The following is a 22,756-nucleotide window of genomic DNA, read 5'->3' on the forward strand; positions in this document are numbered from 1 at the left end:
GTAAAAAAGGAAAGAACTAATGCACTTAGGAATTTCTAGACTTTAGGCTGCATTCAGACGAACGTATATCGGCTTGGTTTTCACGCCGAGCCGATATACGTTGTCCTCGTGTGCAGGGGGTGATGATGGAAGAGCCAGGAGCAGGAACTGAGCTCCCGCCCCCTCTCTGCCTCCTCTCTGCCCCTCTGCACTATTTGCAATGGGGAGAGGCGGGTCGGGGGCGGGGCTAAGTTGCGAGAATTAGCCCCGCCCCACCTTTTCCCATTGCAAATAGTGCAGAGGGGCGGAGAGGAGGCAGAGAGGGGGCGGGAGCTCAGTTCCTGCTCCTGGCTCTTCCATCCTCACCCCCTGCGTGAAAACCGAGCCGATATACGTTCGTGGGAATGCAGCCTTAACTGGACAATTGTTCAATGAAAACATGGTCAATGATTGAACGATGGACAATAATTCTATCACTTACTGTTTGCCGTTTATTTTATGCAGGCATAAAAATCATCGTTCTTCATTTGCCAGTCATTTGTGTAAAAGGCGATCAGTCATTTACACCCCATTCCTGGGCATTCCCATCTTCTCTGACAGACCAACCATTGACTAAACAAGCTAAAAATGATGAAAAATGTAAATTTATATCTTTACATGTAAATAGATATTATTTGAAAGAAAGCAACTCAGTCATCGCTCACTTGTTTGCACTTTCCAACTATTAATTGCTCCTTGTAAAAGAACCCTTATACCAAAAAAACACTGCTGGAGCATTTCAAGATGAAAAGAATGCTTATCTTTATTAACTCCATTCAAAATAAAAATTATTTGATTAAAACTGTGTCAATACCAAAAGGTAGTAGGAGGGTATGCTCATCTGATTCACCAGTAAAGTATACCATATGTTGTATAGACAAATCCTAATTGCTCATTATTTTTATCGAAATAAGTAATAATCATAACCCTCTATAATAGCAGGAGAAATTTCAACCAGAGTATTTGCATGAGCAAGTATTAGTAGATAAAAGTATATAGCTTCACTCAGGAGTCCCACCACACCCAGTGAGCAATTTGAAAACGCTTCATCTGAAGGTGGTTTGTCAGCAGGCATAAAGACTGTTTAAAAAAATCCGGCCAATGAAAAATAAGGAGTGGACATAACAGGTAATAAACAATGAAATTGCTGTGTAAGATAACTAGGATCACACCACAGTCAATCAGTGGCCAAGAGGATGTTGGCACATGCTTGATACTAGGCCCATGCTGTCAGGTTGTATGAAGGGCAAATATGACAATATCCAAGACAATGTAAGTCCTGGACCCCCGATTTGCATACTAGAAGAGGGCTATACCAAGAGTCATAGTTCACTTCCAGAGATCCTATGTAATGTTTGCTTAATTCTACTGCTAAGGTAAATATATTATGCTTATATCTGGTTTTATTAAATAATTGTTTAGGTAGCATTTTACTGCAAATTTCCTGTAATTTTTGAAATGTATCTCTGTGGAGGTTTAACACAATGATATGAAACATTAATTTTACTTATAATTGTCTTTGAATTGAGGTATGCAGCAGATCAAAACAAGTTAATGTGTCACCTAAGGAAAAGTGTGAACTTTGTAAGTGTTATGACTAATTGCCATAAGTGAAGATAAATTGTTGCCTCCATGAAAATTATGATTGTCAAATCACCTTTACTTCAAATGTAAATAATAACCCTAATAACCTAACTGAGCATCTATGATATTAATCTTCCTGCAAGTAAATATCCTTACAAATTAATGTCATTGATATGAAAAACATTGTTCTTTAGGCAAAATGAAAGAAAATGTAAAATATTTTTCATAAAGAGAAGCTCAACACGCAATACATATCTGCAGAAATAGAAGGAATTAATTTAATCTTTCTTTGATGTTAGAATATGCGTGCTATATATTCTATTACATATCACCCAGTAAATGGGCTGTCTGATGGTTAAATTAAAACAAAAGAAAGAAAAACTGAGTGGCTGCTGAGAAAATCATAAATGAGCCTATATTCAACTGATGCATCTCCTACTGCTATGGTCAAGCCACTCTGGTTACCTCTGTCCTCCGTCTGCGTCCAGGTAGCATGGTAACATGTCGTCTAAGCGCATAACCACTATGGTCAATCATTGGCCTCAGAGTTGGTACCACTGAGATCTGGGGTTGGCAGTAGTGGTCATGTGATTAGATAGCTTGTGACCAGTTGTGTCCATAAGTGAGCAAACGCTGAGGGGACCGAAACTACATGGATTAAAGCTGTCAGAGGTGCATATAGGCACTTGTTGAAAATTTTTCTCAATATCACTGAGAATTTTTTACATAAAAAGTTTTAGGTGCTGGAAACCCCTTTAAGGGCTCAGTCACACGGGTGCATCGGCGCCCGTGTAACTGCACCATAAGACGGCCACACTGCAGGTGCGGACAACTCTCCGCACCGCCGAAAGAAAGAACACATGACCGGCTCCATTGTGGGTCATGTGTTCTTTTTTCTGGTGGTGCGGAGAGTCGTCCATACCTGCAGTGCGGCCGTCTTCTTCGTACAGTAACACGGGCGCCCGGATACGCCCATGTGACTGAGCCCTAAGTCAATAGGATGATTTTTTTTTAGACTCATGAGTTTAAAATAAAAGATTACCTGTCCGTCTTTGAGGGGCATAAATTAGTAGTACATGAGAATATATGACATTTTGTAATACATGTAAAAATGGCATTTTCCTCTTCTTCTAGTTGTACATTGCTCCCCCTTTCCACTATTCACTAAAAAGATTATACAGTAACTGAAAACACAAAGGAGAGGGAGGAGGGGGGAAAGCCGCAGTCTTTTTCCCTTAGCCTGTGTTTGAGATTCATGTTGTGAAAGGGCAAAGGAAGCAGCAAGGGTGAGATGTCTTATTGGTAAAGGCTCAAACACTCATTTCTGCAGTTTCACATTGGGAAAAGCCTCTCCTTTCAGCACAATTAGGGAGAGCAAATGTTTACATAAATGATGGAGAGTGAAGGAAAAGACTCATAATCTAAAAGTTACACACAACATTCAACTGCAATGTTGTGGCTCCATTATATTTAATAGACATCTGCTGTGATGACAGATACTCTTAATACATAGAGAAGGATTCTCCGTATTCACGGTGCAGTAAAAATGACATGTACTTTATTCTGCATGTCAGTATGATTACAGTCGTACCAAAGTTATATCGTTTTTTTTATTTACTACTTTTAAAAGGTAAAGAATTTTATTGAAATAAAAATTGCTTTCTGTTACCATATTCTGAGACCAATAACTTTGATTGGGCTGTGCATGGGCTTGTTTTTTGCTGGGTGAGCTGTAGTTTTTATTAGTAACATTTTAGAGTACATACATCTTTTTGATCACTTTTTAGTCAATTTTATAGAAAACAGGGTAACCAAAAAAATTGCAATTCTGGAATTTTGTACTTTTTTGTGTTACAGCATTTACTGTGCAGGATAAATAATGTAACATTTCAATAGTCGCATTTCAGCCTGAGGAAGGATCGATAGAAGATCTGAAAGCTCGCTATAACATCATGTATTTTTGTTAGCCATTAAAAGGTATCATATCTACAAGATTACTTGGTTTCTCTTACTGAGAATAATCACACTTTGGGTAATAATCACACTGGCTAACACGGTACTAAACCTTTTTTTTGTTTTATTTCAATAGTTTAGACTTTAATGCTGACACTGCCAATTCTGTTTATTTTTTATTTAGAATTTCTTTTACATGAAAAATGGCAAAAGGTTTTTTATTTTTTATATATTTTATAATTTATTTAATCGTTTTATACTTTTTTTTAAAAACTCTCTCTAGGTGACTTGAACTTGCCATCACTTCATCCCTTGTACTATTAATGGCAATACTTCAATATTCCAGAATATAGTATTTTTCAATGTAATCCCTACTCTTAGGCCCTGAGCTGCTATGCTAACTCATCAGCACCCCCACGGCTAGCTGTTTAGACACAAGGTCAGTCTTGACCATGGCATATAAATAGTGAATGGCCAAGCTGATTTTGCTCTTAAGCCCATTCCACACACCCTTTAGAAAAATGTAATCTACATTTACATGATACTGTTGGGACTTAGTTAAGTGGCTGGCCGAAGTGCTGGCATGTGCACTTTTCAGGCGGCAATGAGAGTAGCCCCGGGATGGAGGGGAAGTGGTTTCTGCTGCAGATGACACGAGTAGAAAGATGGGAGCCACCACCACTGGGGAAATGTTGATGAGAAGAGTCGGTAACTACTGCTCCACAACATGACACACTATCAGTGATTGTGATGGTATGACTGATCCATGTAAAATGTAGACATGTTAAAAAATAACATAAATGGTGGTCGATTAGCTTGGACTGCCACAAATTCTCAAAAAGGAAAAAAAAATCAGTGCTCTGTGGTGCATGTAACATGATGTGTATGAATATCTGTGGTAGAGCACCCACCATTGATTTTGCTGGCAAACATTGCTTCAGAAATAGCAGATGACAGAATTCTAATAGCATTTGAATATCTTTATACCGTATGGCAGAAGCTACAAAACATGGGCAGTGGAGCTGAACAGGAGTCACATTTGTGTATTTTGATCTCCAGTGTATGGGTCAAACGTCTTTGATACTAAATCACCCTCTCTTATAATAAATTATAAAGTCAGAAATAACTTACAAGTTATTTGTATTCCAAGCATTATATGAAACTTTCACAATAAAGCATTCCTGTCATTGTAGGAGACTTTTCGGAACAAACCGTCATATACCTACATGAGGAGTAGCATTATCTCTGGCCATTAGGTGACTTGTATGTGGAATGCTTTCCCTCCGCATACTCCATATCTAACTGTCATTTTCCCTGACCTAGTGGGTGGAGGATAGATGTTATGATATTTCCATGCACAGCTCATATACTAAAGAGGAGATCCTCCTCCCTTGCCGATATCCCTCACATTCAGAAGTAGCAACAGCAGCAGCAAGGAGGTCATTATACAACAGTATTGAGCAGTGTAGCTGTAAATCAAGCACTAAGATAAGTCAGAACATTTAGTATAGCCAGCAGCAGTATCTCTGTGTGTCACTCTGCCTCTATCTTGCTATGCAACAGCTTCCTCCTCCCACATGCCTCTCCATAGACTTCTATGGGCATCTTGTAACTTATTCCTTCAGTGAGTTGGTCCATCAGAAGACAGATTTTTATCACTATTTCAGAGTGAGTGAACAGGGTAGAAGCCATGAAGGGAGGAGAAGTGGAGAAAAGCATTTTCTCTAACAAGAAATATTAGAAACTTTCTTGGTTTCACTTATACTCCTTGGTTGTTCAAAGTTTGTTGAAATGACAGCGGTCATTTAAATCCTAACTTCACTTGAAAATACATATTTGCATCAAATTAAGATAAAATCAGATCTCTCCTTTAGATACCTCTTTCTCTCCAGATGTGATTGACTTACTATATCAGTGACAACACTGTCCGTTCATGTAATAGGTATAATATTTGTGATCCCTGGTAGCAGCAGTTGGAATATTTTCTCAATGGTGAGTCTACGTATATGGCAAAAATTCACATGAACAGAACTGTTCAAGTAAAAACAACTTTGTGAACTAGTAGAGTTCCCTACACTTTGCCAAAAGCTAAAATTTAAGTGTTTACCTGTTTTTAGACTTTTTATAGAAGAAAATAAAAAAGATAGATAGATATGAGATAGATAGATAGATATGAGATAGATAGGAGATAGATAGATATGAGATAGATAGATATGAGATAGATAGATAGATATGAGATAGATAGATAGATATGAGATAGATAGGAGATAGATAGATATGAGATAGATAGAGATATGAGATAGATAGATAGATAGATAGATAGATAGATAGATAGATAGATAGATAGATATGAGATAGATAGATATGAGATAGATAGATAGATATGAGATAGATAGATAGATATGAGATAGATAGGAGATAGATAGATATGAGATAGATAGAGATATGAGATAGATAGATAGATAGATAGATAGATAGATAGATAGATAGATATGAGATAGATAGATATGAGATAGATAGATAGATAGATAGATAGATAGATAGATATGGGATAGATAGGAGATAGATAGATATGAGATAGATAGAGATATGAGATAGATAGATAGATAGATAGATAGATAGATAGATATGAGATAGATAGATATGAGATAGATAGATAGATATGAGATAGATAGATAGATATGAGATAGATAGGAGATAGATAGATATGAGATAGATAGAGATATGAGATAGATAGATAGATAGATAGATAGATAGATAGATAGATAGATAGATAGATAGATATGAGATAGATAGATATGAGATAGATAGATAGATAGATAGATAGATAGATAGATAGATAGAAAGATAGATATGAGATAGATAGAGATATGAGATAGATATGAGATAGATAGATAGATATGAGATAGATATATAGATATGAGATAGATAGATAGATAGATAGATAGATAGATAGATAGATAGATAGATATGAGATAGATAGATAGATAGATAGATAGATAGATAGATAGATACTAAGTAGTTTTGCTGTTTCTGTAAAAACACAATACACTTAATCACTATGAATCTACAGAAAACTCATGTCACTCTTTGGTGTCTCTCTGGTTTCTTTCCAGCAGTATGTAACTATCAGGCAGAAAGATGAGTGATTTAAGGCTCTGATTCTACTTACAGCAAGACACTCACAATAGTACTTCCAAAAATATCACATCTTAAATGATTTGCTCACTGTTCCTGGTCACAGACAAATTAGCAAACATTACAAATGACTTGACTGAGTAATGAGCAGGTTCTGGGTAAGTTACTGTGCTGACAGCAGGTTTTAAAATCTATTGAGTTAGACAAGGGAGAAGGTGAATAGGGTAGAATTACAGGGAAAAAAAAGATTAATGAGGGGTTTCTTGCTGAACATACTGCTGCAGTGTTCTTTTAGTCACTTTACAAATTCACAGATTTTTTTTTCATTCACATCGAGGACTATAATTTTATAACATGAAATAAGCCTGTTTAAATAAATCTACATCGTGCAATGTGTCAACACTTCATTGATTTCAATAGAATTAGTTTCTAAAATACTCTTTACGAAACAATTTAGATTCTAGAAAGTGCATTACAGGGAACATTTACCTTACAGCCTAATTCCACTTGCAAAGCCACTTTTTGTTATCGAATAATACTAAAGTAGCTTGCACCTTGCTGCGGTGTACCTACTCCTCTGTTCCCTTTCTGCATTTTCTGATGCCTCTTTCTTTTATTGGTGACCACACTATCCATACATGTAATATATACACAATACAGCCCTAACATTAAAACCATTGACAGGTAAAGGAAATAACGTGATCTATCTACCGTATTTTTCTGTGTATAAGACATGGTTTATTTACAAATTTTTTTTGTCAAGAAATCCCTCCACGTCTTATACACTGGATGCCGACATTATAGTGTAAGTTTTCGTTGGAAGCGATACGGCGAAAACGTACACTAACATGCCGCCACAGTACAGAGCAGCAGCGGTTAGAGGGAGAGCAGCAGCTAGGTGAGTATGTCCGATGCCGTCCCACACACACTACATACACACTACAGAACACAATACACAGCACACACACACATAGAACCACCAGCCATGTCCGCTCAGCACTGGCCGGCCGAGTCTGCAGTCTCTTGCACTTGGTCCTCATAGCAGACTGTAAACAGAAAGTGAAGGGGGAGAGCTGCAGGGAACCTGCCAGCAGCAATGAGAGGATGGCTGGTGAGTGTAACAGGGACTTTTAGTGATTTTTAAACAAAGAACAGAATTACATACGTGTACTATTCTATGTTTAACATCTTTTTTTCCTGAGTTTTTGAAGGGGGAAACGACAGGTGCGTCTTATACAGGGGTGCGTCTGGTACATGGAAAAATACGGTAATTACAATTGCATCTGTAAAAGACTGGTATATACTATATTAGCAATCAAGTGACCAGTTAGTTCTTAAAAGCTATGGAAACCCTTGTGCATGAAAAATCAATACGCACATATCATACTAAGTCCCTGCAGAAAAGAATGATCCACTCATCTTTTTTTTTTGCATTGAGGTTTTTCTTCTCACTTCTCATGCATTTAGAAAGCCTCATACTTGGCTTGCAGGCTCTCCTACATTCAGGTTTCTGGATCAGGGGCATTCCCAGTACTGGTCAGCTAGTGTCTCTCATGAAAGCACACAAGCTTGGCTTCCCCTCCTCTATGTTCTTTGAGAAGCTGTGTAGCATAACTACACCCACTCAGTGTTACACAGCTATCTCTCTGTCTGTACCATTGTCTCTCTGAGTAGCTGCTAGTCGCATTTCTCCTCACTATTGATAAGAGTTCCTGATCTCTTCCATCATTCCCCAATACTGTCATTTCCCAATGCTATTCTATGATTATTTTGTGCTCAAACAAAGGCTGGACAAATATCTGTCTGTGATGATTTAGTCAATCCTGCACTGAGCAGGGGGTTGGCCCCGATGACCCTGGAGGTCCGTTCCAACTCTACCATTCTATGATTCTATCCCTTTGTAATATATTTTTTCTGCTCTGCTCTGTGTCCTCTGATCTGATAGGGGAACAGGCTACAGGAGAAGTTAAGAAACAACTTGCCATTTTACTCTGACTAACATAATTTGCTAAGGTCTCATTCCTCCAGTCTGCAATGCCTTGAAAACAATACAAGCATTCAAATCAAACAATCATAAATGTTTAATGAAAACCAATTCCAAAAAGTTTTTGTTTCCAAAAACACATTGCTTAAGATAAAAAAAAGAGTGCAAAGCTATATGTAGCCATTGAAGTTGATGTGTTGGAAGCAGGAAATCTGGGTAAGTGCAAGGATTTGAGCAAATTTCACAAGGGTCAAATTGTGATGACTAGATGCCTGTGTCAAAGCATCTCCATGATGGCAGGTTTTGTGGTGTGTTCCTGGTATGCAATGGTTAGTAATGACCTAGAGTTGCTTAAGGAAGGACAATCACGAACTGGCAGCAGAATCATAGACATCCATAGATCTATAATGCGGGTAGGGAACGAAGGCGTGCCCGAATCTAATCTAATCCAATTGTAGCCTGAGTGAGGAAGGGGAGGGGGGGAGGGTTGAATAGTGGAATAGTGTTCACCCCTTATAGTCACGCCCACATCAAAGTGGTTCTCTATTAGACTGAATTATAAAGTATACTTTTTTTTAATCATCAGATTTCTTAATGTCAGTTTGCATTGTGGAAAATGACTACATATTGAAACCTATTTGTTTATAAATGTTGGTGAGGATATCAATTATGTTATATAATTTATTATTATAATGAGTATATTAATATAAACTGATGAGCTTGGTGGCTCAGTGCTTAGTATGGCTACCTAGCAGCACTTGTGACCTGAATTCAAATCGCAGCAAGACAACATCTGCATAGAGTTTATATGTTCTCCTCATGTTTGCGTGGGTTTCCGCCTACACTGAAAAAAACATACAGCTATATGAATATAGATTGAGAGCCCCAATGGGAACCCAATATCAAGTGATGTAAAGCACTATGAAACATGCATATAAATAAGGGTGATTGTTATTATCTTTAGATTATTCTTGTTAAATGAACAATTTGACTAATGTTAGTATATTAGATTGAGGCCTTAGTCAGACGGGCGTTTTTTGCCGCGATTTGCGGATCGCATGACGGATGCGCATCCGCAAATCGCGTGACCGGTGCGCGCAAGTCGCCCGCAAATCGCCCGAAAATCTGCTCCTAGCCGCGTTTCATTAGAAACGGGCCGGAGCTGTCCAGCGCATTGCATTCAATGGAGACGGCAATACAGCCGTCTCCATTGAAAGCAATGCGCTGCGGGCGAGCCCGGGATGAATTGTCGGTAAGGGCTTAAATATATAAGCCCTTACCTGCAATCCATCCTAAAATGTGTTAAAATAAAAAAAAATTGCATTCTCACCTTCTGCCTGCAGCTCCGGGCAGCCGTCCTGCAGTGGGTGTGAAGGGGGTGTGAGTCAGACCTGCCCCCTGATTGGCTCAGCGCTGAGCCAATCAGAGGCATGCCTCACTCACACCCATTCATGAATTCATGAATGGATGTGAGTCAGACCTGCCCCTGATTGGCTCAGCACTGAGAGGCAGCAGTCACTCACCCATTCATGAATTCATGAATGGGTGTGTGAGTGAAACCGGCCTCTGATTGGTCAGGCTGTGACCAATCAGAGCAGATCATTCAGCAGGCGGGGATTTTAAAGCCCCGCCGGCTGAATAGTGCCGAGAAGCAGTTCAGGAGAACTGACAGTGGCCGCGGCTGGACTCCGGCTGCAGCGGAAAGGTGAGTATACAATTTTTTTTTATTTTAACACATTTTAGCATGAATTGCAGGGAAGGGTTTATATATTTAACCCCTTCCCGACAATTAACCCCGCGCACGCCGGCAGCCCATTGCTTTCAATGGAGCGGCTGTATTGCCGCTCCATTGAATTCAATGGGCAAACATCGTTCTTCTCTGCCACAGCTGTTACAGCTGTGGCAGAGAAGAATGATTTGTCTTCTATATGTTCTCAATGGGGTCGGCGCTGCTGCCGCCGGCCCCATTGAGCGCATATACAGAAGCGAACAGGAATCGCAGATCGCAGATAGGTGCGATCTGCGATTTTTTGTTCTATAATTTTTCGGACGAGCGCATAAAAAGTGCTCATGTGTCCGATACCATTGTGAAGCAATGGTTTTAAAAAATCGCCGGACGCATGCGCATGCGCAAATCGCGGCAAAAAACGCCCGTCTGACTAAGCCCTGAAGATGTAATTCCATAATACTTTTGCCTGTATACATACAAACCTAAGGTACACAGGAAGTAAGAATTTTAAATTTGCTTTAAATCCTGTATCTAATTTAGCACAGGATGATTGCATTCAGTATCTCAAATCAGAACAAATGGAAAGCTGCTCAATCATTTGTCACAACTGGAATGCACAATTCTCATCTTGCAAGCTTTTCACACATATTCAGTCTAGGTGAACAGTCTTGAGCACTTAAGACCATACAATAACTTACTAAATTTAACAAGTCCTCAAAAGCACTTTTTCAAAGATTTCAGCTATATTTGAATTGACACAAAACACAAAGTAAAGTGTGCTGAAATCCTATAGACCCAGCTTGTTCTCAAGGGCTCTTTTCAAGTTGCAAAAGAATATAAAACATGACCAGACTTTAATGACCTAGTTCTATGGAGGCTGAATAGTTAAGAAAGAACCATGGTTGTGTGAGTCATAAAGAATCATCTTCTAAATGCTTTGTACCCTACTTGAAACTGCAAAAATGTTATTTAATTGTAAATAAAATAAAAGGTCACCACAGTATGTGGTATTGATCTTCCTATGCCAGGCAATGCACACAAATGTGGTATGTGTGAAACTTGCAACACATTACTTTACTTATTGATAGTACTGCTCGTCACGAATGGCTGGGTGATAAAATTGACATGTATATACCCTTCTATGAATGTAGTTCAGTTGCTAGCACTCTTGCCTTTTAGTGCTGGGTCCTTAGGTTCAAATCCCATCAGGTATAACATCTGCATAGACTTTGCAATACAACATCCAGATGTTGTACTTGGTCAGATTTAGGCCTGCAACTCCAGCACTGCAAAGCAGCAGTGCTAACAACTGAGCCACCACAACTATCCAATCTGCTCTGGATGAGGAAAGCAGGAATGAGCAAAAAGAGAACATAACCCCTTCCCCCTCCAGATGTTGCATTTGGTCAGATTTGACCCTACCACTCCAACCCTGCAAGGCAGCAGTGCAAATAACTGAGTCATCAAACCTGTGCTTTCTACTCCAAGGGAGAAAAACAGAAAGATTAAGCACAAACAGAACATAAAACAACAATAAAAATGTTATTTGAACCTAGAACTTCAGCAATGCTACAGCGCTAATGACTTTGCCACCATGTTTGTTTTTCATTCTCTTTTTACTTCTTTCTCCCCCTGCGTAGAAAGGAAAAGAAAGAAGTAGTGTGATGGCTCAGTTGTTAGCACTGCTGGACTTCTAGGTTCAAATCTGACCAAGAGCATAAACTGGATGTAGCTTTTATGTTCTTGTTGTTATGTTTTTCCTGTTTTTCTCCTCCTCTATAGCAGAGAGGACAGGTGTGGTGGATTGTGTAATCCCATTGTGACCACCAGGGATTTACTTAGCTTTCTGCTTTCTCAAAAAGTCGCTATTTCAGTCACCACCACTACTCTACCACATAACTCTCAGAAGCCTAAAGAATAGCATCAGAATGCACTTAAGGGCTGTTACTATGCACCATGTTATGCAAATCAATACCTGGTCTGGTAAGAGGAGCAAATAGTGTTCAAAGAGGCTCTTGAGTCATGTACCTAATCCATCATTATCTTGTGTGACTAGCAACACAGTTAAATAGTGTGTAATGGCCCTTTTATACCAAATGAGAACCTCATGATTCTCATTTGCCTGAGCAAAAAACCCTCATGAAGGAGAAGTCAATTTTAACCATCGCACAACACAACCCCCCCCCCCCCCCTCATAACACATCTTGACATCCCCCCTCTAATGTGCAGCAATGTAAAGCCCCTCCTCATCTCAACACTTTGACTGGAGTCTCTCATTTAATAATGAGCACATTATTTCACTGTGCAGAGGAAAGTGTTTATTGGCCAATACCGGATTATGTCACATAGAAGTAGTCTGTAAGTGTGTGACAGAGCCTGTATAAAGATAAATAATCCCCCTCCCAAACCTTATTACAGGCCTCTCATGCAGCCAACAAGAACTACTGTACATCTGGTGAATCCCCAATTTCATTCTCTGCTGGATTGCAGTATTGTTTTATGTACATTGGGATAAATTTTACCTTGATTGTGATAGCATGGCACAGAAAATTATCTTAATTAACCAATTAAAATGCTATTGTTCTCTTATTTGGACAGAACAAAACCTATTGTAAAGTAATTTGAAGTGTGAATAAACCACTCTGATAGCCCATCACACTGAGATGTCACGTCACATTGAGAATCAAGCTGATTATCATTCAAAATTCGTTAAAAATATGGCTTTTGAGCGATAATCATTGTGTGTAAATGCTATCATTGTGCACTTTTCGTCTAAACAATGATTTTTAGATGAGTTTAAAATCCATTGTTCAGACTGCATATTGTGTTCTCCACAGGAGCAGGGGATAACATTGTATTCTCTCTGTAGGCCATGAGAGAAAACTGATCACAGGCTGTTATCTCCATGGGAGCTAGAGATTACATTGTATTCTCTTAGCAGCCCCTTGGCTGAACAATAGAGCTAATTGCAGAGCTCAGACCACCTGCTGAGTTCTGCAAGCAGCTCTGCAGGCTCCTTTGCATGCAAATAAAGCTTTTAAAGTACTAATGGGCATTAGTGCTTATTAGTACTTTATGCAAAACTATTGCTTTTCAATTGTTTGAAAGATTATCTTTGCATGTAAATGGGCCTTAACCCATCTGCATTGCTTGGGTTGCAGTTTACTGCTGAAGACCTGGTGTAGTGGGATCTTGGCATTGTTTCTATTTACTCCTGTGGGACTTGTGCTATGAAGAGGATTGAGGCAGTAGTGCTAGTCTTTTTTTTTCTTCAGAATACTGAATTTATTTGTATTGCTGTAGAGACTGCTAGAGTGGCCAGCATGATCCCTCAGTGCCTAGTACTATTGTCTTGCAGCATTGGGGTCCTGGGTTCAAATCCAACCAAGTGCAACATCTTAATGGAGTGTGTATGTTTTCCCTGTGTTTGCAGGGGTTTTCTCTAAGTACTCCAGTTTGCTCCACATTCCATAATCATACTAATACGTTAATTTGGAATTAGGATTGTGAGCTCAAATGAGGACAGGGACCAATGAAAGTGGTAACAATCTTTGTACAGCATTGCAGAATATGTATATGTCATATAAAGAAGTAGGCTAAAAAAGCTGCAGAAGAGAAAGGCCAAAGCTGTTTTGGCAGTCAACTCTGCAGTCACCAGAAGCTGGCATAGCAGTTTGGGGTGGATGGAGAAGAAAAAGGAAGATAATGACTCCAATCAGGGAACACATTACCTCCATGTCACTGGATTTAACTGTGCAGTAATCAAATATATAGTCTGCAAAGTAGCTGAATTGAACTGGTATCTACCACTAGATGGTCATTGTATGGTTATATCACAAACTACATTGACACAGTCCCTGTTTGCATAAAAATCATCACTGCTGCCAGCCCCTACCACAATGCTAGCCACACTTCCAGTACAGTGCCAACCACACGTCTGCTGCTAGCTCTGACTATGCTGCTTTAGACACTGGCACTCCTGTCACTTTTTTCGGAAGAGACTGAAGATAGATAGATAGATAGATAGATAGATAGATAGATAGATATGAGATATATAGATATGAGATAGATAGATAGATATGAGATAGATAGATAGATAAATAGATAGATATGAGATAGATAGGTAGATAGATAGATATGAGATAGATAGATAGATAGATATGAGATGGATAGATAGATAGATAGATAGATAGATAGATAGATAGATATGAGATAGATAGATAGATAGATAGATAGATAGATAGATAGATAGATATTGTATATTCTTACTAAAAAAAGCACTCTTGCTTTTCACATTTTGGTGAATAAATGCTTTTCTGATATAAAAACACAATTAAGTCTGTACTGAGAATCTAGCAGAATTTAAAAATTAAATAAAACTGACCTTTTTCTGAAATTGACAATTCTCTTCTTTGTTGCATGCTCAAGAGAACACAGAGGGATTCTTATTGATTGCTCTGAAGCAATCCACTTTTGGTCTTGGTTGTACTGGATTTGCAATTATACCTAGAAGACGAATATTGACTGGTTGGTATTACTAGACTAACATGAAATTCTTCAGCAGGCAGAAGTAATGTACATTGGAATCACGGTATCAAGATTATGTTTTTCATTTTATATTTCCTCGCTTAAAATCGAAAATAAATGAAATGGATCAATTTAATTGACTGTTAGAAACATATAGTATTGGAAAATTGCAAAATTCACAACTATCCACTGTACGTATAAGGGATTAGTATGTATCTTTTTGATTTGGAACTTTAAGCAGAAAATAATGCACTATAAAATATCTATAATGCAGGTACATAAAAATACATATTAAGCCAGTTCACTAAAGAACAAATTGATCTTTGAATTTATTTGTGTGCATGGTATAAGGATTTGCCCAAAATGTGTGGGTTTTTAATATTATCTTATTTTGCAAATTCATCTAATTGTTTTGTAGATAACTAGAAACATATGTGCTGCATTTTAAAACTTTGACTGCGTTCTCTCTGCCATAGCTTTTTAGATTGGATTTATACATTAGTTGGATTTAAAAGCTGTAAAAGCCACAAGAGTATCGAGCAATCGCACGGGAACGAGTGTATGCGGGGAAGAGTGTCGGGCATCGTTTGCCCAACATGCGTTCCTTCTAAATGGACCTTTAATTATATTGAGGTAGCAGGGATAAGAAGATACTAGAATGCTCAGGATCTGATGAGTCAGAATCAAACCTGTATGATTCCTGTTTCTACCAATGGGAGGCTCAAGAGACATCTGCTGGTCCTAACAGATTAGAACTTGTTGCCAGATACGACTAACAAAAAATTCATTCCTATGGTTAGAATAGTTAGGATCGCACTTTGGAAAGGGTGATAGCTCCCTCCCTCTAAATATCTTAGATGTTGCAGTAGCTACTGAGTGTGGTTTCTAAGGGGTTGAACGTCTGGGACAAGAGGGGCCAATCCCGGGCATCTAAGTAGGAGCCCATCAGGAGCCCAGCTGTAGACAGAGGAGTTTTGGCTATTTACTACACAAAGCAAGTGTATAAAAACATTAAACCAAGTTACCATAAAAAGGCAGCATCCCAGCCTTAGGGGGCCTTTCCATTTGCGTTTTTTTAACGATGCAATATTGCTGCGTTTTTTTAACACTAATGTCAATGGGACTTTCTAATGTTAAAAACGCATCACCCAAAAATCGCAAAGCACAAACTGGCGATTTTTGTGTGATGCGTTTTTAGCATTAGAAAGTCCCATTGACAATCGTGTTTAAAAAACGCAACAATATCGCACCGTTAAATAAATGCAAGTGGAAAGCACCCTAAAGCTGCCTGTTCACGGCTGTTGCAGTATCCTGCAGCGGATCTCCGCCGCGGGAGCCGTCACTGGGGAGCAGGAGCCAGCGGATGGATCTCCGCGGTGAGTCTATTTGAATGCTGCGAATTGCCGCCTGCGAGCGGAGAATCGCTATGATTCTCCACTCGTGGAAGGGGGGCTGCGCTTTCCATAGCCGTGAGACCAGATGTCCTTCAGTCAAGTGTGTGGAAATGGTTCCGACAGACACAAGGGCCTGTAATGATGGTGACACCTGTCTCTGGATTGCAAAAAAATAAAACAGTTGGAGCTGCTCGTGCTTGTCAGACAATCATATGACCCTCTCTACTGGTGGTCTTTAAAGTGCATCCTGAACCCGGTCGCCTTGTGTGCCCTCCTACATCCACTTTTCCCAACACATCCTAATAGTGTGGTCAGATTGGCCCAGGTTGCAGCCAATTCATCGATTTGACCATCCAGCCTCTTGCATTCCAATAATATAACCTCTCTCAAACTTTGTCAACTTTACGGAATCTTGTTTATTATGTTGTAGAGGCAAGTCTCATGGTCAGCAAGCTCTCCACAACCAGAAAAAATGGTCCACTACACACAAATAACCACTGAGAGCCTTTCTATAGTTCAAATGTGGAACCACTTTTAGGGCCTGAGGTGGCAATACCGTTCATCTAATCATGAGACAACTATAATCACTTGCATATCTGCCTGATATATAACTGCATTCTGAGTTTTGCAGCAAAACAACAATTCCTTCTAGGTGTTTTTTTTTCAAAGAGTGTACTCTTCTTTGTTTTATCTCTTTTTTATTGTTCTACATTTGTTCATAGTTCTGCTCCTACCTTTGTCTCATTGACAACTTGGCAAACCTGTCATATTTTTTAGACTGCCAACTAATATCTTGCTGTAGAAATACAATACGTTTAAAGAACTCTAGACATACAACATATATACTCCATTTTATGCAGTCCATTGCAGGGAGAAATGCAAACGGGAAAACGAAACACATGGATCATCACTGGAGGGCAAAACAAGTTCAAAGTCAATCGTACACACTACACAGAAGGAGCCAACTCTGTTCTCTACACAGAGTGGGCTTTTGACACTGTTTGACATCCATATAAAATGTCATTTCACATTTTCACACATTGACACTTTTATTTATACACCAAACAAGTAAGACTAGATAAGGTTAATTATATTTAGTGACTTACACACATGGTAGAGACATATCTCTTGTCTTTCATCAATATGGACAGAAAATAGCTCCCAGTTTACTTGCTATATTAATATTTTTTACACTCAATTGAAATACAGAGACCCTAAGCCAAATCCGGCCCGCCACCTCAATTTTTGTGAGCCGCCGGTCGTGCAACAATCCAACAAGCCACTTCACTCATACAGCCTGCAGTTCCGGTCTGTCACCACTGCCCTTTTCCCCAGTGTGTCTGTGCACTGTTATGTACAAAGCGCAGTTGCCACAGGGAGAAGTCAGTGGTCACAGACTGCACTGCTGCTGCTGAACCGGAGCTTCAGGTGGGTGAGTAGAATGCCTGTAGGGATGCTGTCTGGCCAGTACTATTTCTACTGGGACAACTATGAGGCTCACATATTACTACTGGGGCCAATATAGGGTACACTATTACTACTGGAGCCACTATGGGGGTACTATTACTATTTGGGACATTATGGGGTCACTATTACTACTGGGGCTAATATAGGGGACACTAGTACTACTAGAAACACTATGGGGGTACTATTATTACTGGGACCACTATGAGGGTGACTGTAACTAGTAGGGCCATAAGGGAAGTTACTGTAACTACTGGGGTCACTATGGGGTTACTATTACTATTCAGGCCACTATGAAGGTCCCTATCACTACTGGAGCTAGTATTGAGGTCACTTATTACTGGGGTCAGCAAGTTGGTTACGTACTACTGGAGTCACTATGGGGGGGGGGTCACTATTATTACCAAGGTCACTGTGGGGGATGCTATTACTACTGGGTCACTAATACTACTGCAGCTTCTAAGGGACGTCACTATTACTATAGAGTCTTACAATTACAATCAGCCCTTCGAAGACAACCATAAGGCTGATCTGGCCCTTGGTGAAAATTAGTTTGACACCCTTGATTTATTACATCAAATAGTTTTATACTACCATAAGCAAACTATGCAAATATACTACATTATTATATTAGCCTTTAATCCCATGACAACCAAAAAATGTGACTTTTCAACTATTGCAATATTTGCAGCCAAGTACACACTTTGTAAAAAAAAAAAAAACAAGCACCTCTAAGAAGTTGCTGTTTTGCTGCAAGACTCGGCATGCAGTAACATCTCAGGCAGATATGCAAATGATTAGAGTTGTGGTATGATTAGATCAATGGCATTGCCACCTCAGGCCCTAAAAGTCATTCCACATTTCCACATTTGGCCTGAAGAAAGGCTCTCAGAGGTTACTTGTGTGTAGTGGACCTTTTTTCTGCTTGTGTAGAGCTTGCTGACAACTAGACATGACTCTATGACATAATCAAAGAGATTTTGCTCAGTTAACAGAGTTTGAGAGGGGACGCATTATTGGATTGTAAAAAGCTGGATGGTCATATCAACCAACTGCCCACCACCTGGGCTGTTCTGACCAGACTATTAGAAGGCGTTAGGACCAGTGGATGTGTGGGACGATGCACAAAAGGCAACCAGACTCAGGGTGCCCACCAGTAGAGAGGATTTTCTAATCATCTGACAAACACGAGCAGCTTTAACTGTTTCGTTGCCAGCCATCCAGAGACAGCCATCCCATCGCTAGAGGCTCCTTGTGAATGTTGGAACCATTTCCAAGTGTTTGGCTAAAGGACATATGGCCTCACGGCACTGATTACATGCACTGCCTTTAATACCCACCATCACCTCCGTTTGCAGTGGTGTTGTGAGCAATGAAACTGGACTGCTACGGAGTGGAACCAGGTTATCTTCAGTGATGAATCCAGGTTTGGCTTGGGCACTGACGAAGGCCATATTCCTGTCTGGATACTTAGGGTTGAGCACTTCAATCCTGCTTTTGTTGTAAAGCGGTACACTGCTCCCACTTCAGGTGTGATGATCATCTCTATTAGTGGTGTGAGGGACAATAACAGCTCAGTGATATGTTCAAGACATCCTGCAGCCACATGTGTTCCTCTCATGGTGGCTTCCAAGGGCATTTTCTAGCAGGATAATGCTTGACCACACACAACAAGGGTGTCACAAGAATGCCTTCACAATATTGCCACACTTCCGTGCCCTGCCAGTCACCATATTTATTGCCAATAGAACAGGCATGGGATCATCTGAGAGCAAACTTTGCCTATGCACAATCTAGAGGCTCAGTTACAGCAAATGTGGACCTATATGCCGAATGATACCATATGGAACCGGTATGCCTCAATGCCCATCCATATCACATCTTGCATCCAAGCTAGAGGCGGTGCAGTGTTCCACAATAAATTATCCTTTTGCTCTGATACTGTAATCACTTACTTATATCAATATTACAATCACACCTAGAAAGTTTCATTTGATTCCGACAGGTCCTACTAGGTGTTTGATTTTTCTTGACAATGAGTGTAATTGTTTCCTCGCTAGAGAATAATTACCATCAGAATATCTCAGTTTTAGAGACACTTTACGGATATTCCTGGTTGAAATGTGAGTTCAACTGTTGAGAGTTATTCATCTCTCATAAATCCTATTTATCTATAACTACTGTTTTTGATTTACATTATAGTTGGTATTTTCACAATTTTATTCAAATCAAAGGTGATTTTAAGGAGTTGTCCACAAGGTTATAAAAACATGTTTAGAAAGAAAGATTTTCATCCCACCTTAGACGGCTTCTAGCTCCTGGTTCTATGCAGCAGGTGCGTCTGTAAGTGCTTGTACAGCCTTGCGGTCACTTTGGCTTTTTTCATAAGTAGATTCCATGGAAGGGGAGGCACTGGTGTGAGAAACTTGCTGCTTTATTGTTTAAAAATTGTGCATATTCTCAGAAATTGTGAATATGCACAATTTTTAAACAATAAGGCAGCAAGTTTCTCACACCAGTGCCTCCCCTTCTATGGAATTTAGTTATAAAAATATGGCTGCTTTCTGCTAAACTCAGCACCACCCTTGTCTGTGGGTTGTGTCTGTTATTGCAGTTCAGCTCCTATTTTCTTCAATGGAGCTGAGCCGCAATACCATACACAACCCTATGGACAAGGGTGGTGCTGTATTTGGAAGAAAGCAGACATGTTTTTATAACCCTCGACAACCCCTTTAACTTCCAACACAAATTGTGAAATGAGGAATCAACAACTTTTTAAATTGCTTTAATAAAAACAGAATGTGCCACCTTTATTTGATGGTGGCCAGTAAGGGGCTTTATTCTGATATGTGCTCAAAAGACAGTGCTGCATCAAAAGCTTGACAGAAGTTTCCCATGCCAGGGAGAATGGGTGCTCAGCTATTGGATAATAGATAATAGCCTGTCACCTGCTCTAATAGAGGGGATTGAAGAATCCACGGATTCACACTGTTTACCTCTTTACATACCGCAGTGAGAGTGATTAAATATGGGGATATTCAAGTCCCCTAATAAGATAATAATAATAATAATAATAATCTTTATTTGTATAGCGCCAACTTATTCCGCAGCGCTTTCAGGCATGGATAAATGCAAAACAATACAACAATTACAATATAAGGTACATTGGGTTAGACACAAATGGGTTGAGGGTGGTACAGGAGGGGCAGGGGGTGGGGAACACAGGCAATAGGAAATATTATGTACAGATCATTTATCAGAAGGCAAACAGGGTGGAGCACCATAGTGAGGGGCAGGGGACTAGGTCAGGAGATTTGGTATGCTTCCCTGAAGAGGTGCGTTTTTAAGGCACGTCTGAAATTTCGTGCATCGGGAATTGTCCGGATGCCTTGGGGTAGAGCATTCCAGAGGATGGGTGCTGCTCTAGTGAAGTCCTGTAGGCGAGCATGAGAGGTTCGTATTACAGGGGTGTTTAGTCTGAGGGTGTTAGCCGATCGGAGTGAGCGGGCTGGGTGGTGTACTGACAGTAGGGAGGCGATGTATGGTGGTGCAGCGCCATGCAGAGCTTTGTGAGTGAGGTAGAGGAGTTTAAATTTAGTTCTGCAGTGGATGGGCAGCCAATGCAGCGACTGGCATAATGCAGAGGCGTCTGAATAACGACTGGATAGAAAAATGAGTCTAGCTGCTGCATTTAGTATGGATTGGAGCGGAGCGAGTCTAGTGCGGGGGAGGCCAATGAGTAGCGAGTTGCAGTAGTCAAGCCGGGAGTGGATGAGTGCAACCACGAGTAAGAATAACGAATAACGAATAAGACAAAAAAAGGTTAAAAAAATAGTAAAAGAAAAATAAAAACGTCAAAACCCACCTTTCCTCCTTTATGTAAGATAAAATATAAAATCATATATGTGGTATCACAATCAAAATGTTGTATGTTCCCAAGAATTGGACAAATGAAACCTAGAGTTCATTCCCCAAAAAACAGGCCCTTATAGAGCTCCATCGATGGAAAAATAAAAATGCTGTGGCTCTTGGAATAAAGCAACACAAAAGCAAATGTTTTAAAAAAGTTGTCTTTTTGTGTACAAACACAGTAAGGGCTCGGTCAGACGAGCATGGTTTACACACTGCTAAGCAATGTTAAACCACGTTGCTGACATGCAGGGAATTCGCACATAAACAGGCTGCCCCTAGCTCCGCAGAGCAGCCTGTTCACATGACAGATACTGCGCTTCTAAAAAGGGTCCGTGTGAGCGTTTCCATAGCAACCTCGACTTACCGAGCCATAAAACATAGAAAAACTGTTTATAGTTGGTATCACCAGAACCATGCTGACACAGAAAATTATGTTATCACATTATTATTTTGCACACTGAACGCCCTAAATCCAAAAGAAAAAACAAATGGCAGAATTTTTTTCCCCCAATACCCCTAAGAAAAAAATAGTAAAAGTTATACAATACATTATATGTGCCCAAAGATTACCTTGTCCAACAAAACACAAGCTCTCATATGTCGACGGAAAAAAGTTATGGCTCTAGGAATGTGGCCTTGATAAAAAAAATAAAAATTAGTTGGTCATTTAGGCCTCCCTCACTGTGCTTTTAACGCAGCGCTAAACTCTGTCAGAGGCTTCCATTATTTTCAATGGAGCCCCTCGCACAGCCCCAGACAGCTGCTCGATTTTCGAGTTGAGTATGTTTTATTTTGGGGCGTTTAGTGCTCCTCATCAATGAAAAACCCTGTGTGAGGGAGGCCTAAGGCACATACAGGCTTCGTCACTAAGGGGTTAAGATAAATGCTGACTTTAGTGAGTAATGCAAGAAGAAAGCATAGGTAAAAATATTGAGACAGACTTTTTGTATTGTGAAAGCTATCCTTAAAGCAACAGTTGCAGTACGAATACATTGAGTTCCGCATACATACAACAATATTAGGCAGATTTCAAAAAATGTGTAAAAGATACCG

Source organism: Eleutherodactylus coqui, chromosome 5, assembly GCF_035609145.1.
Source record: "Eleutherodactylus coqui strain aEleCoq1 chromosome 5, aEleCoq1.hap1, whole genome shotgun sequence".
In the NCBI taxonomy this organism is placed as follows: Eukaryota; Metazoa; Chordata; class Amphibia; order Anura; family Eleutherodactylidae; genus Eleutherodactylus; species Eleutherodactylus coqui.